Source organism: Lygodium microphyllum, chromosome 15 (genome assembly GCF_053477565.2).
Source record: "Lygodium microphyllum isolate KBCC chromosome 15, Lygodium_microphyllum_v1.1.10, whole genome shotgun sequence".
Taxonomy (NCBI): domain Eukaryota; kingdom Viridiplantae; phylum Streptophyta; class Polypodiopsida; order Schizaeales; family Lygodiaceae; genus Lygodium; species Lygodium microphyllum.
The window spans coordinates 70,405,541-70,421,171 of NC_141149.1; the positions used below are offsets into that span (position 1 = coordinate 70,405,541).

Below are 15,631 nucleotides of genomic sequence, written 5' to 3' on the forward strand. Positions count from 1 at the left end.
ATAATCTACAATCAAATCCACTCCATTGCATGTGCCAATGTCATCTGCTCTTCCCTGCAACCAGTTTGGTTCAGCCAGTTACTCAACCTGCCTTTGACAAAATTTTTGCTCCTGTATTCTCATCCATCTCACAAGCAACATCTGGAGCACATGCGATATTTGGTCACTTGCTCAAACAAGAAGAGTAGCCTGCAAAAGTGCCGTAGCTGGCACTCTTGCCCGCATACATGATCTTTTGATGGAAGTCAGGCATCCATATCCCCATATCAGAATTGAGCCAATTCTCTTTTTTTGAGTCCTCAACTATGCAGTTTCCATGGAGCAAGATGTAGCACACTTGTAAAGCATAAAAAAGGATATGAATGCACTGCACAAAGAGCTGCATTCTGCATTAACGTGTGTAGCAGATCCTGTTGCCATGGCTCTCATGGTTGTGGAGGAGTATCAGCCTTCAAAGCAAGGCCTAGGAGGCAAGAAAAAAGAAGAGTCTGGTGGTACCTCTATTAGTCACAAGGCATGCCTTCACATTCTTGAGGGTCTAGGTTCTTTGTTACAGGAGGGTCATGTTACTCTGGCTCCCAAAACCAAGGAAAGTGTGAGAGATCTTGCAAATGCATGAAAGTTGAAGCTCAAGTCAAAGAGCATAGATGTGTTATTGGTTTTGAGCATGTGTCATCTGCCTGCTTCTCTTCTAGTAGGCCGCTTCTGTGAGCCTTTTGTATCTTTTGTCCTTTCATTCAAGAACGGCACATGCAGGTCCTTTCCCAATCTGTGCACAAACAGAAAGAATGCCCTCTATCCACAACATGGCCTAAGTTTGATTTGGAGCTATTGGTAATACCATTTGGAGCAAGCAGATTGAGTCACATCAGCGGGTTTTCTTGATAGTATGCCTCTGTGGTTTTACAAAAAATTTCGATGGTGATGAGCTGTTCTTGGACTTCCGAAGTGGTGCAAAATCAGAAGGTGCTGCAGCCTTGCATGCATAAAAAACAAAGAGGAAAAGATCTTAGACTTCTTGTGGTTACATGTTGCTTCTAGCCATCTTCCATACCACCAATCTGTGCATCCAACCTCGAGTTTTGGCGTAGTATGCTGTGTAGAATCCTTGGTGCCATTATCCATATAATCATATCCTTTTTGGAATGGGTAGTCAAATCATCACCCTGCTTTTAGTGTGCTCATAGAAATGGCGATACTTGATCTGTCACTCAACATTGTACCTATCCTCCATGCCACAATGCGCTCTCATTGACATGTTTAGATGGGTCCTATAGGTGTGGTGGCTTAACATCCTCACTTGAAACTTTTGATCTCTGTAGTCTTACCACTTCCAACACCTCATTTTGCCCTATGATGGGTGGCAGGACTTGTACAGATTTCCTTTTCTGAGCATTTTCAGGAAGGCAAACATCACTATCAAAGTCTGTCCATGCCGTCCATTGGTCCCTTAGAAAGCGCACCAACAGCAGAAGAGGAGGAACACCAGGCAGAAGCAAGTCAGCCTTTGCATATATGATGCCACCTCTTGTGGTAGGCATAACTTCTATTACCCCAAACTACTTACAAGAAGGAGGTTTAATTTGGACACTGACAGTACTGGGGCCGTCATTGATTATTGAAACCCACCCTTCATCTGGGAAACAATTCACATCATTGAAACCCCTGACAAGACGATGGCTAAACCCACGCAATGCAGTTGAGCTATTCCCCGAGGGACATTGGTCTGCTTTCTCTTTCACAATGTTTCGAAGAGTTTCAAATGCAAGTCCCACAAATCGACCTACTTCATCCTCTAAAGTGGTGATAATCCTTGCCCAAACTCTGTTGACCCTCTTCAAGATGATGAAGCTCTCTCACCTCTCAACCATCCTTCTCCACCTACGAAACCAATGAACCAGTTATGTGCACTGGAACCCCTTCCAACAACTTGTCCAGCCAAGGCCCGCGATACAAATCCCTCAAGGAGATTTGTGAAGTCAGAAATCTTGAGATCAAGTATGGCTCCCCCAAAATTGTCAATGATGGAGTGACTGTAGCCAAAGAGATAGAGCTTGAGGATCCAGAATTCTCAAGTAAATGGTGATGAATGGAAGCTTTAGGATCCAAAACTTGTGCGGCAAGCTGCTGCAAAGACCAATGACCTGGCCGGAGATGGCACCACCACATTTTTCGTGCTTGCTCAAGAGCTCATTGTAGAGGGTGTGAAGGTGGTTGCCGCAGGTGCCAACCCTATCCACCTGCTTTGTAGAGCTTTCATTTGGCCAAAAATTTGCAATGGGAGGGGTGAGGGCCAGGGTGATGGGAATCCGGACCGATAGCATGGCTTTGTTGTGTAGAGAATGGCAAGGACAAGAGCGGAGAATGCTCAAAGAAGAAGTATCCTTCCCAACATGGGAGAAGAGTAGAAGTAAGATCTTGGGCTGCAAGACTCCATAGCTTTCAAGAAGCTTAAAGGGAGAAGAAGAAGACTGCCTTTACAAAAAGTAATTGAAACCCAAGCCTTCACCAACTCTATGGCTCCTCTTTCAAGAAGTTACCTCTAAATTTTGCTTGGGATTTGAAAACGAGCTGCCATCTTTGTCTATTTGCCTCCATTTTTGGTCCAAGCTCCATTTAAGACTCCAAGAAAGGCTACCATCTCTGCCTACAGTACTCCCTGTGTACCTGTGTGTCTGAGTAAGTAGCGTTTCTGACTAAAAGGAGACTAGTTTTGACAATTAGGAGAGAGAAAAGGACCAAAGAACTAGGCTCTGATACCACTTGTAATGAAGGAGACAGGAGAGAGAGAAGGAGAGGAGAGAGAGAGTACAGAAGAGAGATAAAGACAGTAAGAAGAGAGAGAAAGAGGGTGATGAGGAGAGAGAAAGACTAGGATTAGAGGGAGAAAGACAAGAAGAGGAGAGAGAAATGGCTGGCAGCCATGGAAGGACAGGGAAGAAGGTGAAAGGACAATTGTATATTCATGAAAATGGTACCCTAACCAGGTCCTTGTACACCTTAAATACCCCATCCTGTAACCAGGTATGCGCATGTCCTATCCCCATGTTAACTCTTTGTAAGACCCTCTAATCCCATTCTTTACAATATGCTTGTGGAAAACATTAGCATATCCTAGTCATCAACTTTGGCTAGCACTAAGAGATGCTTGTGGAAAACATTAGCATATCCTAGCCATCAACTTTGTTTAGCACTGAGAGATGCTTGTGGAAGAGGGGAAGTCCCTTAGCATTTATGGGTTTAAGGTAGAGCTCTATCTTGCTTTGCAACTTTCAAGATGCATACTTCAAAGATCTGACTAGCTCAAGTTATTGGACTATGAGTACCTCAAACCTTTTGATTCTAAGAATTGTGTATATGTATGTATGAATACAATAGTAGATGTAATGCTAAGTAATGTGTGTGTGTGGAGGGGTGTGTGTGAGTCATGTGTATGAGTATGTAAAAAAGGAGCAAGGGTAAGTAGTTTGTGACATGTGTCTATGTATGTACTATGTGTATGAGTACATATGTACATGTGGCGAATGTTTCTATATATATCCCATAACTTATAAATATTGTTGCAAATTTAATATATTTCTTTCAATATTTGTTTCGCATGAATGGCAAGAGAGTCTTCAAAATCTTAATATGCCTTAGAAATGTTGGCGAATAAAAAAATTTGGAGTTATAACTCAACCTACTCGGGTTTCAAAAAAAAAAATCCAAAAAAACAAAAGTATAGCCATTTGGCAACATATAGCCACTAAAATCATCTATGGAAAGAACGTAACTCATGCACATTTCTAGGAATTGGCCAATCTAAAATTGCTTTTATCTTTTTAGGATCAACTTGAATACCATCAAAAGAAACAATATGTCCTAAGTATTCAATTTAGGTTTGATAAAAATCACTCTTTTCAGGGTTAGCATATAATTGATTCTCTTTCAACAATTTGAAAACCAAAGATAGATGTTCATAATGTTCATTCTCATTCATATTAAAAACCAATATGTCATCAAAGAAAACTATTACACAATGTTGATACTTCAAAAATATTCGATTCATCATACGACTAAATGTTGCCTGTGCATTAGTCAAACCAAAAGGCATAACAAGGAATTCATAATGACCAAAACAGTTTTGAAAATGTCAGGTGTATCCAATCGTACTTCATGATATCCAGATTTGAGATCTATCTTGCTAAAAATAGTGGCTCCTTGTAGTTTATCCATGAGTTCATCTACCCTAGGGATCGGATATCTATTCTTGGCAGTGATCTTATTTAGGGCACGATAGTCAATAAACATCCTATAGGTATTATTTTTCTTCTTGACTAATAGGACAAGTGCACCAAAAGAAGGAGAACTACTTGGCCTAATGAATCTTTGAGTTAACAATTCTTCAACTTGGGCTTGGATTTCTTTCTGTTCAATTTGATTGTGTCTATAAGGTGCTTTGCATGGTGGTTGAGAACTTGGGATTAAGTCTATTTTATCATCTTCAGGATGTGTAGGTGGTAAACCATGGGGTAAATTAGCAGCAAAACAATCTTTAAATTGTGAAAGAAATTGTGCATGCATAGGATGCATCTGATTCTCCTTAGCTTCAATTTCATTTACCCATACTAAGTTTGATTTGCTACCTTTTCTCAATGTACTTTTAGCTTGTGTGTGACTAAGCAATGGAAACTTATCTAAGGTGTGTGTACCATGTAATGTCTTTTTTTTTGTTAGAATGAATTTTCATTGAATGTGTGGAATAATCTATATCGGGATTATATTTGTGACGCCAAGGCATTCCTAAAATAATGTCACTAGTTTGCAAAGGCACAACCAAGAAATTTCTGTGCTCAACATAATCGCCAATTTTAATTTCTAAATCATGAACTTCTTGTGTACTGTTGTATCTAGTGCCTAAGAATGCAACTTTTATGCAATAATGAGTTGGAACAGTATGTAAATTCAATTCTTTCACCAATTTTGCAAAAATAAAATCATGTGTGCTCCCATTATCATGCAAAACAATCTTTTCTTTACCATGCACAAGACATTTCATTGTTAATAATGAATGAGGATTTAGCATACTTGGTAAAGTATCTGAAGTAGTACCGATATCATCATCATCTTCCGTGAAATCTAGAATTTCTTCATAGTTTTCATCTTCAGTTACTGCTAAGTAATTGATATGAACAATTGGCTTTTTGGATTGACAGTTCATCGCTAGGTGTCCAAGTTGGTGGCACTTGTAACAAACTATAGGGTTGGCTTTGGAAACATTATTGGTAATGGCTAGGAGTTTAGGTATGTTGGGATTTGGCTAGAAAGATGGCTTAGGATTTAAATTTTTGTTTGATGGTAAAGTAGGGGTTCGTGTCCAAGATTTATGAAAAGAAGAAGGAACAAAGCAATTTTGATTGAATCTTCAAAAGTTAGAATTGAATTGCTTTGCACCAAAGTTACCATTAATTGGAAATTGTTGTGGTCGCTTTTCTCATTCACAAATTTCGTCTTCAACATCATGGGCTAAAGAAATCGCACCCTCCAAAGTCATTGGCTTGAATATGTTTACCTCCGCATAGAAGTGACCAAAAACCAGACATATACTTGCACTTGTGGATCGCCTCAGGTACATCTTTAAGAATTCGAAGTTGCAATAAGGCATTCTAGAAACGCTCAGTGTATTGCCGAATAGGCTCATGATCTCTTTGTTGCAAAAGATCCCACTGTTTGATTGCTTTTTCATGGAATTGTGGAAGAAAATTCTGCAAAAATTTCTTTTGAAAAGCCTCCCAAGTAGTAGGACAATCAATACTCTTGCAGACAACAGTCCACCATAACGATGCTCTGTCCACTAAATGGTTAGTGACATATTTGAGTTTATCTTTCTCAGCATATTGCTCTTCATGGAAGTAATCATCAAACTAACTGATAAAAGCGAGAACAAATTTTCCATCACGTAGTCCATTAAAAGTACAAAATTTGAAATTTATTTTACTTATCTTGGCTTCTTTCTTGATAGATTGTGCTTCAAGTGTCGCATCAATCGTACGTCGTATAATATCTTTAAGTTGTGGTCCATCTTGATCGACAATGAATCATTTGAAGAGTAGTCAGTTGAGCTTGCAAAGTTTGACGTGCTCTTCATTCCTCTTGAAGTTGCATCATAATTAGGTCCAATTTTGCTCCACTGTTGGTTTCAGTAAATCACATTTGGCCATAAAATCTTCCATGGTTTGATCAGACATCTTGCAAAATCTCAAACAACATCACACACTCGAAATCTCATTAGAGGGATGAGCATAGCTCAAGTTTGGGTTTTATAAGGCTTGTTTTTTTTTTTCTAATATGGATTTTTTGCAATCTTTCGTCTTTTGCAGGTACAATAATTGATGAAGGTTTTCTTCCAATGAATACTTCGTCCGTGTAGACTGCGTATAACAATCTACTTGCTGAAAATTGACTCTATCAGAGTGCAAGTATGAGTAGGGGCTTGCTGAAATTGCAGAGCGGGTTCGGGGTTGGTTCTATGTGAAGTTACACTATGCAAGAGATTTAAGAATTAAATATTTTAGCTTTAATAAGCTTTATAGCTTTAAGCTTTATAAAGCTTAATGAAATTTTGAAATTGACCAGGACAAGAGGACCTCGAGGGTAGATTCAACACCTCTATCAGTTCATGTTGCCGCCGCAGACGATGGAATTTGGGGCCTTAGCTCTTTCTTAAGCTTTTTTTAAGCTTAAAAGCTAATGTTAATGAATTTTTTCTTCTTCGTGTCTTCTAGAAAAAAATGTCTTGATACAAGAGCTTGGGAAGTGGTTCTTTGTCTCGTCAAAGAGTGATCCTTTATAATCCAACAACACAGTAGGGGGTTCTTCACTGCCAAGAACACGCTGGTATTGACAATTCCTAACTGTAGAGCCTGTTCGTTCTAGGAGCTTTGCCTTTGCACGAGATTGTAAGAGATTGAAAGCCCTTGTTCTTAGCTTTGCTCTGATACCACTACTGCACAAATCAGATGCTAGATGCATACGTAGCAAGCACTGGAAGGTCCCCAAGAACAAAGAAACTCTACTAAATCTCATAAAACAAGAAGGAAGATTTGCACGACATGAAGAAAAGAGACAAACTAGGTACAATCTCCCCCCATGCTTTATGCGAGCGCTTCACAAGGCATGAATTTATGAATTTATTCATCTCAAAGCTCAAAAATAGCCAATTTTACAATTAGTATGCTTTGGCTTTTGTGTTTGCTTTTGTCCAAATAAAGAACAAAGCGGTTGGGCAGCCCAAAAGTTGGGATTGTGCCCAAATACAATGTCCAATAATCAAATATCTAAACCATGTGCGCATGCACATACAAAATAATAAATATTGTCAAGTGCTTCAATAAATAAGTACGCCTAAGTAAATATTAGCGCCACACCTTTAATGATAAGGCATGCGCCCATAAAAAATGATAATTTCTTCTAGGTAATCTAAATACACGCTATCGCCCAATGCTTCCCAACGCCACCATTATGTCTGCTTTACACATCAACTGAAGCATTCACAATTGTTAGAAAATAATAAAATTAAATCGACCAAAAGGAAATTCTTAGTAGTCAGCTGCAAAATAAATAAATAGGTTGAAATTTTGTCCTAACCTTAATTTAATACGACTGCACTCTAAACTCATAAGTGTCCATTAATTTAAATATGTATTTTGTGGAATCACCCACATGCACATTAAATTAACATAACATCCGAAAAGGACAAGCTTCCTCGTCAACTTCTCGCACAAGTAATCCACCTTGTGTGTACGATCCATGACAAATAAATATAGTTTTACAAAATCCACCACAAAACCTCACGGAATCCACTGTGGAATTAAAAAAACTCACTGAATTCACCATGGTCTCACATAATCCACCGTGGAATATACCTCTTGGCATCAAGTTTAGATTACAAGAGAAGAGTTTATTATAGTTACATCTTATGGATATCTTCTAGGTTTTTTTCCTAAGTATCTAGTATATTCTAAATCACTGGGGCTTGTACAATTTCATTCACTGTAAGTTCAAGTTCTATTTGAGTCTCACTAGGACAATTGATGTGGTTATGTCCAATGTTGTGGCACTCGGAGCATCAGTGTTTAGGATGCTTTGGACGTTCCCTATTGAAATGACATAACTCCTTGCAATAGAAATAGTGCAGAGCTTTATCACTTGGGGTCACAAGATTCTTGGTTGGCTTTGGCAAGATTCTCTTCCTTAGACCAAATTGTCCTAGGATCCTTTTAGTAGACTGAAGTGGTCCTTTATTGTGTAAACTTTGTTTTCGAATTGTCCTCTTTTTAAATGTGGACCGAGGTCCATGGTCAATCATCTTTGCTTGTAATATTAAAGAATAATCCCAAAATTTGACATTCTGGCAAGACCTAATCTATATAAGTCGAGAAGAACACTTAAGGAAAATTCATTTGCCATTTGTCACTAGAGTATCTCTAATCATTTGCAAGTTCTAGGCCCCCAAATAGATGAAACTCATATTACTTAGGTTAACTAGAGTTACAAGAGTAATATTTATTCCATTTAGGATATATTTGTGAACCATACATTAATCAATCACAAATCATTACGAAGTTTTGTTCTAATACCAACTGAAATGTGCCCGCTTGTCAACTGCTAACCAGCCACATTTTTAGCGGTTCATCGAGAAATGAATCTAAGCGTCGTTGCCCGACACTCCCATGGAATGTTCCCAGGTTTGTCGCCCACATGGTTTCCTGAGTCCACCTCACAACACGACATTTGTGGCCCCCAACCCACTAGGATCGACCTGAAATCTGGATTCCTAGGGTTCAAGATCTCTTGACAATATTCTAGCGTCAGAGGTCTTGGGCTTCCTAATTTACATAGAGATACCCAAACTGAAGTATATCCATGCTGCACTTGGTTCAATAGGGAATGGGAAAAAGAGAGATGCGTTGCTCAACCTCTCTACACATAGGGCATAGTCCCCTTGCGGTCCCCTAAAACAGCATGAATTGGGGCTCTAACCTAACACCTACTAAGGGTCAAACATTGATAAAACTTTGTGAGAAGTCTCCCAGTTCTTTGGGGCCACCCTATCATAGGATGGACCCTCAGGGTTTTGCCCACCTGCTTCCCTTGATAGCTTTAGTTTTCTAATTAGGTCCTATCACATTTATGTGTCACATTCAAAAAAATCAGCTTCCTTAATTAGGTCTTTTTGGGAACAGGGTTTGTTCGCATAATTTATGGCATGGACACGAATACTGAGCAAGCAATCCTTTGACAAACAAGTTCAAACAAATTCCTTAACTTATCTTCACATTAATCTTTGTCTCCTGCCCATACAGAAGAAATTATGTATCGCTTCTATCCACCAACAACAAAAGTACACAGTCCAAATCACATGGCACTATAATTTCCATCCATTATCTAGAATAGGATCTTCCAACGCCTCCAGACGTTGGGCTCACGCAGTCTGCAACTCCGTTCCCGACTAGGCAAGGGTCTTCTAGAGCTCCACTGACCCCAAGCGACCTAGGAGTGAGACATAATTTCCATGATTGACCTTTTCACCACTCAACCTTCGACCCGTGAATCGAGCAGTGCCCTCTTCGGTTGAAAGGCAGCATGACCTTGGAGATGATCCACCCACGCAAAATATCATTCCTTAATTAACCTAACTAAAAATCAAGCACAATTAAGGCATTCATCCCTAATATCATTGTCCAAGAAAAACATTCCTTTATTCCCCATGGCAATTTATCATCGTAGACCCCGCCATGAATTTACCATCAATCAGAAGTAGTTGAAGTAATCATCCAAACCACAATCCAACAATCAATTGAATGTACAAGCATTTAGGGAGTTGTCTAATCAACCAACAAAAACCAATTTTATTTTTCCCAAATAATACAAGAATAGATGTGATAACAATTCCATTGCATATCCGCTCTCCCCCTTGGGATCAAAAACACTTGTATGCACAATTTTTAATGTCATTCTTTTTTCAATTAGGCCATTCATAACCCTTGACTGATGCAACTAGGTGCAATTAACTTTCCTTGATACATGCACTTTGCAAGCTCCATCTTTTGAATATGTGAGATGAAATTTATCCTTTTTGATGACCTATACTTGTGCATCATAGTATGCATCCTAACGTATCTCATACGAGAATCAAAGCAATCATCTATCAATTTTTAAAATACATTACTTACGACCAATATTGCGATTGGATTGACATTGATGCCTTCGCTCGAAGCTTCATTGTTGGTTGTAGGATTGCCATCCGCATGCGACATTCTTTGCTTGGGGGCCATTGTCTGCAAGTAGATTCGAGAGATAAGAAGCTCACTCTTGTGCAATGATGAGCCATGAACACTTGGAAACAAATGAAGCTTCAACAGGGGAGAGCAGTTAGCTCCCTTGAGTGCCTAGTCCAAAAGATTAGCTCTCTAGATGGGAGATCTTCAAAAATTATCCCATACGACCTTGTGATAACAATTAGGTTCCAATCCTTCCAAATCTTGAGTAATATTGAAAAAAAATTATTGTAAATGGGCATCAGGAATGAGAAGTGAAGCTTTCTTTAGGTGTTTGTGAGCTTGAAGTCAAGCTTTAATGGTTGCCTCTACTATCCATAGTTAAGGTTTCTCTAAGAGGGCAAGATATGTCTAAGGATAAGAAAGAAGGATTCAATATACTCCAACATTGATGCCAATGCATGGGAAAGACCATGGAAAGAAGGGTGCCACACTAGAGCAATTATTTATGACCAAGAAAATTAGCAAAATTGCACTATGAATTTCAGGGGGACTATCTGGAGCTCACAGATCATCAAACCTATTAATTAACTACTAAATCTATTGTCCCAAGTACTTAGAACTCATTCATGGATGCCCTTTGTGCCTTATTGGAGGAGAGAGAGATTTGGGTGATTCTTGGCTAGAGGATCTAACTCTTGAGACTCCATTTTGACCAAAGGCCTCTAAATTATGCAGAAAAATTTCCAACGACTTGCTAAATTAACATTGTTACCTTCAAATATGCCTCTAGATCCTACCATAGATCTAGATGTCCTTCAAGAAATTTTCCATCTACCTCTAGTACTCCTTGTATATCTAAGTAAAGTTTTGTTTCTTGAAAAGAAAATTAAATTTGAAGAAAAAGAAGGAAGAAAGGAACAGAGCACTAGGCTCTGATACCAACTATATTGAAGGAGACTAAGAGGAGAGAGAAGAGTGTAGAAGAGAGAGAAAAGAGGAGAGAGAAATATTGATGAGGAGAGAGAAACAAAGGAAGAGAGAGAAAGAGAGAGAAAGAGAGAAGGGAAGCCATGAAAATTGAAAAGAAGGTAAAGAGACTTGATTATTAAATAAATTGATGCCCTAACTATGTCTCTTTACACCTTATATATCCCGTCGATGTGACTCCATAACTTCCCCATGCTATCCCACTCTTTTTAAAAAATCCTCAATGTTGGCCTCTATTATGTCTTGAGCACTCATCAATGCTTGATCGAGGTTAAGTTTGGGAGGTACTCTTGTATAAATGCAAGGTATTCCCACTACTATTTTTAAATACCCTCCCCCTCGTGTTTTATTAAACTTGACTCCCCCCATGTTGTCATTTTTTTTAACTCCCACACCTTCCTAGTTTTATATTCTATATGAAATATGTATCTAGCATTATATTGAGCCCTCTACTAAGGACTTTTTCCCTTCATTGAGCCCTCAAACCCTCTGTTGATGCTGCCCCCTAGAAGAGGCATATTTTGCAAGTCTATCCCCAAAAGACAAAATGTGAATCCATTGATATTGTGAGTTTGTTCCTAGAAGAAGTGTGTCTCCTATCACAATGCCCATCATGTTACCTAATCATTAGTAATGCCATGTTTTTTTTTTCAAAAACCCCCTTCAGGACACACATCACCACCAATGCATGCACCTCGTAAGGTTGTGACTCTAGGGAAGTGATTCTAGCCCGATTTGTCACAAAGAGCATCTTTTACTTATTAGTGATGGTTCTTCTATGAAGAGATTGCTATTGTCATGATCTTTAAGGGTCACCACCAAGTTGTTTGTAGTAATAAATGTCATGGAGTAGCCTCTATCACTTGTTGGCAACACTTCCTTAGTATCCTTATATTTCTTCAATGTTGTCACCAAGTGGTCTACACCGACCAAAAAAGCCTACTTCTTTTGCAATCTTTGAGGGACATCACCAAGAAATTCATGGAAAATTATTGACATATAGCAACTTGTATTTCTTGGTGATGGCCCTCCTTTAGCATCCTTGTATTATTTTACTATCATCACTATAAGTGGTCCATAGCGCCCCCCCCCCCCCCCCCCCCCCCCAAAGAGCCCACTTCTTTTGTGGTCTTTAAGAGTCATCACAAAGTGGTTCATGGCTCATCATGAGTGTCAAGGAGTAGCCTCTATCATGCCCTAATGACTCCTTCTCATTCATGGCTTACACTTCCTCTTGTACAATGTGCAAAATATATCAAATACATTGCTTAGTGCTTCATGAGCTATGTATGATATTGATCCATGTGTAATGTAAAGGATGGGAAGTAGCGGCATTTATAAAAGGTGTAATGACTAATTAATTTTCATCAATTGAATATAGTACAAGTCTTTTTCTTGCTTCTTCTCTCTCCTCTAGCTTTCATGGCTACCTTCTCCCTCATTTTCCTATGTCTTTCTATCTTATAGTGTTTCTCTCACATCTTCCCTCTTTCTCTCTCTTCTTACAATATTTCTCTAGTCTTCTCTCCTTTTTCTCTCTCCTCTTGTGCCCTCTCATTACAATTGGTATCAAAGCATTGGTATTTGATCCATTTTCTCCCCTTTTTTCTCATATCTAGTTTTAATTTTCATCATGAAATCCTATGTTAGACAAGTACCTAGAGGTATAAGATATGGACTGTGACTAGCAATGACATGGAAGACATCTACAATTGGAAGAAGGTAAGTCTAGAGATCTTTGAAGGAGGAAGGGATAGATATGGGGGTGGATGGACAAATTAGAAGGTCATCACTCTTTCAAATGCATTATTTTAAAGAGGTATTTTGATAAAATGGACCTTCACTAAAGTTGGAGAAGGGAAAAAGTAATAGTTACTTTTGAAGACCTACCTTTTTTTCTTCTTTCAAGCTTTGTCTTGGAATTTCCATGGTGGAAACTACATATGCACTCTACTTCTTTGCAAAGATCTTTGCCTTTTAGCCACAATGGATATTCCAAGCATTTCCTTGCTTGATGAGCTTTAATTGGAGTAGTAATTTTTGAAGGGAGAAGCTCACAAATTAGGATGCACTTTGTGTAAAAATTTGGCATGTCAATGGCTTCACAAAGTCACCTAAATCATGAACTTATGGCTTGTGCAACCCTCTCCTAAGCTACCAACGTCATTTTAGGCCTATTTTAAAGGTTTCTTCTTCTTCCATGGCTCTTCTCGTTTCCTTGAAAGCCCTAGTATTGGATAGATCTAGACAACAATATACTTTTGTCTAAAATCTTTGAGATTTGAATAGTTTTTGTCCTTTTGATGCTCTTGGTGATGATTCATAATCAATATGGCACTCATTTGGGCAAACACTTGACTCTCTTATTCTCCATTTGAGATCTATCCTTTTGAATGGTGTATGGACAAGTGCGGAAGCCTTTTCCTCTTCTTGTGTGCTATGTGTAGCACTTTCCTTCATGTGTTGAAGAAGAGAAAACAATGAAAGATACATAGTAGGTCATATATTGCTTCAATCTCAAAGTATGGTTCTAGGAAAGAAAGAAGAGCAAGTGGTCTAACATAGCAGATCATATATTACCTTAGTATCAAAGCACGGTTCCAAGAAAGAAAGAAGAACAAGCTGTCCATTTGCAAAGAATCTTTGTCTTGAATTCAAATTTCTTCCGTGGTGGAGATGGAGCTATAATCCTTGCAAGCACCTTTAGAAAAAATAGTTGGAGAACAAGTACAAAAATATGCAATAGAATTTTGATGACCTTTACTTCCCTGGCCTTGGCCACCTCCTCCTGTCTCATCATGACACTCTGTCGCTAAAGAGTTTCTTGTTTTTTGAGGACCCAATTAACATTTAAATACTTTGCTATCTCAAAAGGATCTATCCTTGGGCTATAAAAAGGAACTACTCTACTCTCTTTCTTGATTGTTGATTTTTGCGAGGCAAGTGATTTTTTGATAGGTAAACCATGAGGGGGCATGTCCATCTTTCCATCACTACTTCAAGAAACTTTGATGTGCCTCAATCCTAGGGATAATTTAGATCTAGTTATTCATGCTTTACAATTTATGAGACTTTACACAAGTAGTCGGCATCCCAGCTTTCTTAGCATCGACCTTTGGGTGCAAGTACTCCTAATAAATGTTTGGCATTAGTGTGTTGTGCCTTTGAAGTTTAGACACTTCCATAGTTGTTTAATCTCTTATTTTTCTTGTTCCCATGTTTTAGCTTTAGCTTGCATCTTTTCAACGTCCTTTGCATTAATCTTTTCTTTACTTCCCTATCATTTGCCATTTTCTCTTGCCTATGCTTCTCTTTGGGCTTAGCATCTTGGTGGCTATTGCTTCCCTAGACTTGGTCATCTCCTCCTATCTACGGTTCTCTTTGAGCTTTGTAGCTTGAGCCTCCTTCTATTGCAAAATCTTTTAGAGGTTCTAAAACTATTGACACATCTTGGCTGGCAGCACATAATCTTCAACTAGTGCCATATCTACTTTACTCTCTTTGGTCTTTAGTACAATAATCTTTTTTTTAATGATTCCATAGGATCAATTTCTTTTGTTTCTTATGTTCATTGAAAAAGGCTTCCAACTTCTCCCAACCTCCTCCCAACATGCCTTTGGATCAACCTTTCAATGGCTAAAATAGAGGTCTCCAAGAGGATTCTTTGATGATAGGTGAGCCTTGCTATCATTGAATACTTAAAGTGCAAGATTTACAGGTTTCCATTTGCTATGGCATGTCTCTAATAAAAGCTCACTCGTAAAAGGAGACACCTTAAAATTAATTTTTGTAAGATGAATAGAACATCAATCTGGTCTTGCTCTATTTGAGTTGAGAATAATGCAATCATCTTCTTGCAGAAATCCTTAGAATAGACATCAAAGATACACTATTGTTGTGATGCAACACAATGTCAATGCTAGAATAGAGATATTTGCATTCGGTAGAAGTAGAGTTGAAGATGATTTATATGGACAACTTTTCCCTAAGAGTCAACCTCAATCAACTTGTTTTGTCATTCATCTTGAATTGGACAAGCATCTCCTTTGTTTGCTCCTAGCTAGCAAGGTTCTAGGTCCTATGCAAAGGCACCTTCATGATAGGAGAAACATCATAGAAGGTAAAAATTAGTTAAGCAGTTTTTATAGGAAGTTGAACAAAGGTAGCTATTGTATATGAAAAGAAATAGAATTAGATAATGTCAAAAAATCAGATCTAGTAACCCTGCATATGCACTTGAGCAAGAACAAATAATGTTAGAATGTCAAAGTTGGTAACCTTGCATATGTACTTCAATAGGAGCTGATAACATCAGAGCTATAACAGTTTGCAAAACAACAAAAGAAACTATGAGAGTGGTTGTCATACTTGGGAAATGTAGG

General features: G+C 38.5%; 1 pseudogene; it reads left to right on the top strand.

Moving 5' to 3' along the window:
* Positions 1-1,903: 1,903 nt before the first annotated feature.
* LOC148024657 (cytochrome P450 CYP72A616-like) overlaps positions 1,904-15,631 on the top strand; it is a 78,557-nt pseudogene continuing 64,829 nt past the window's right edge.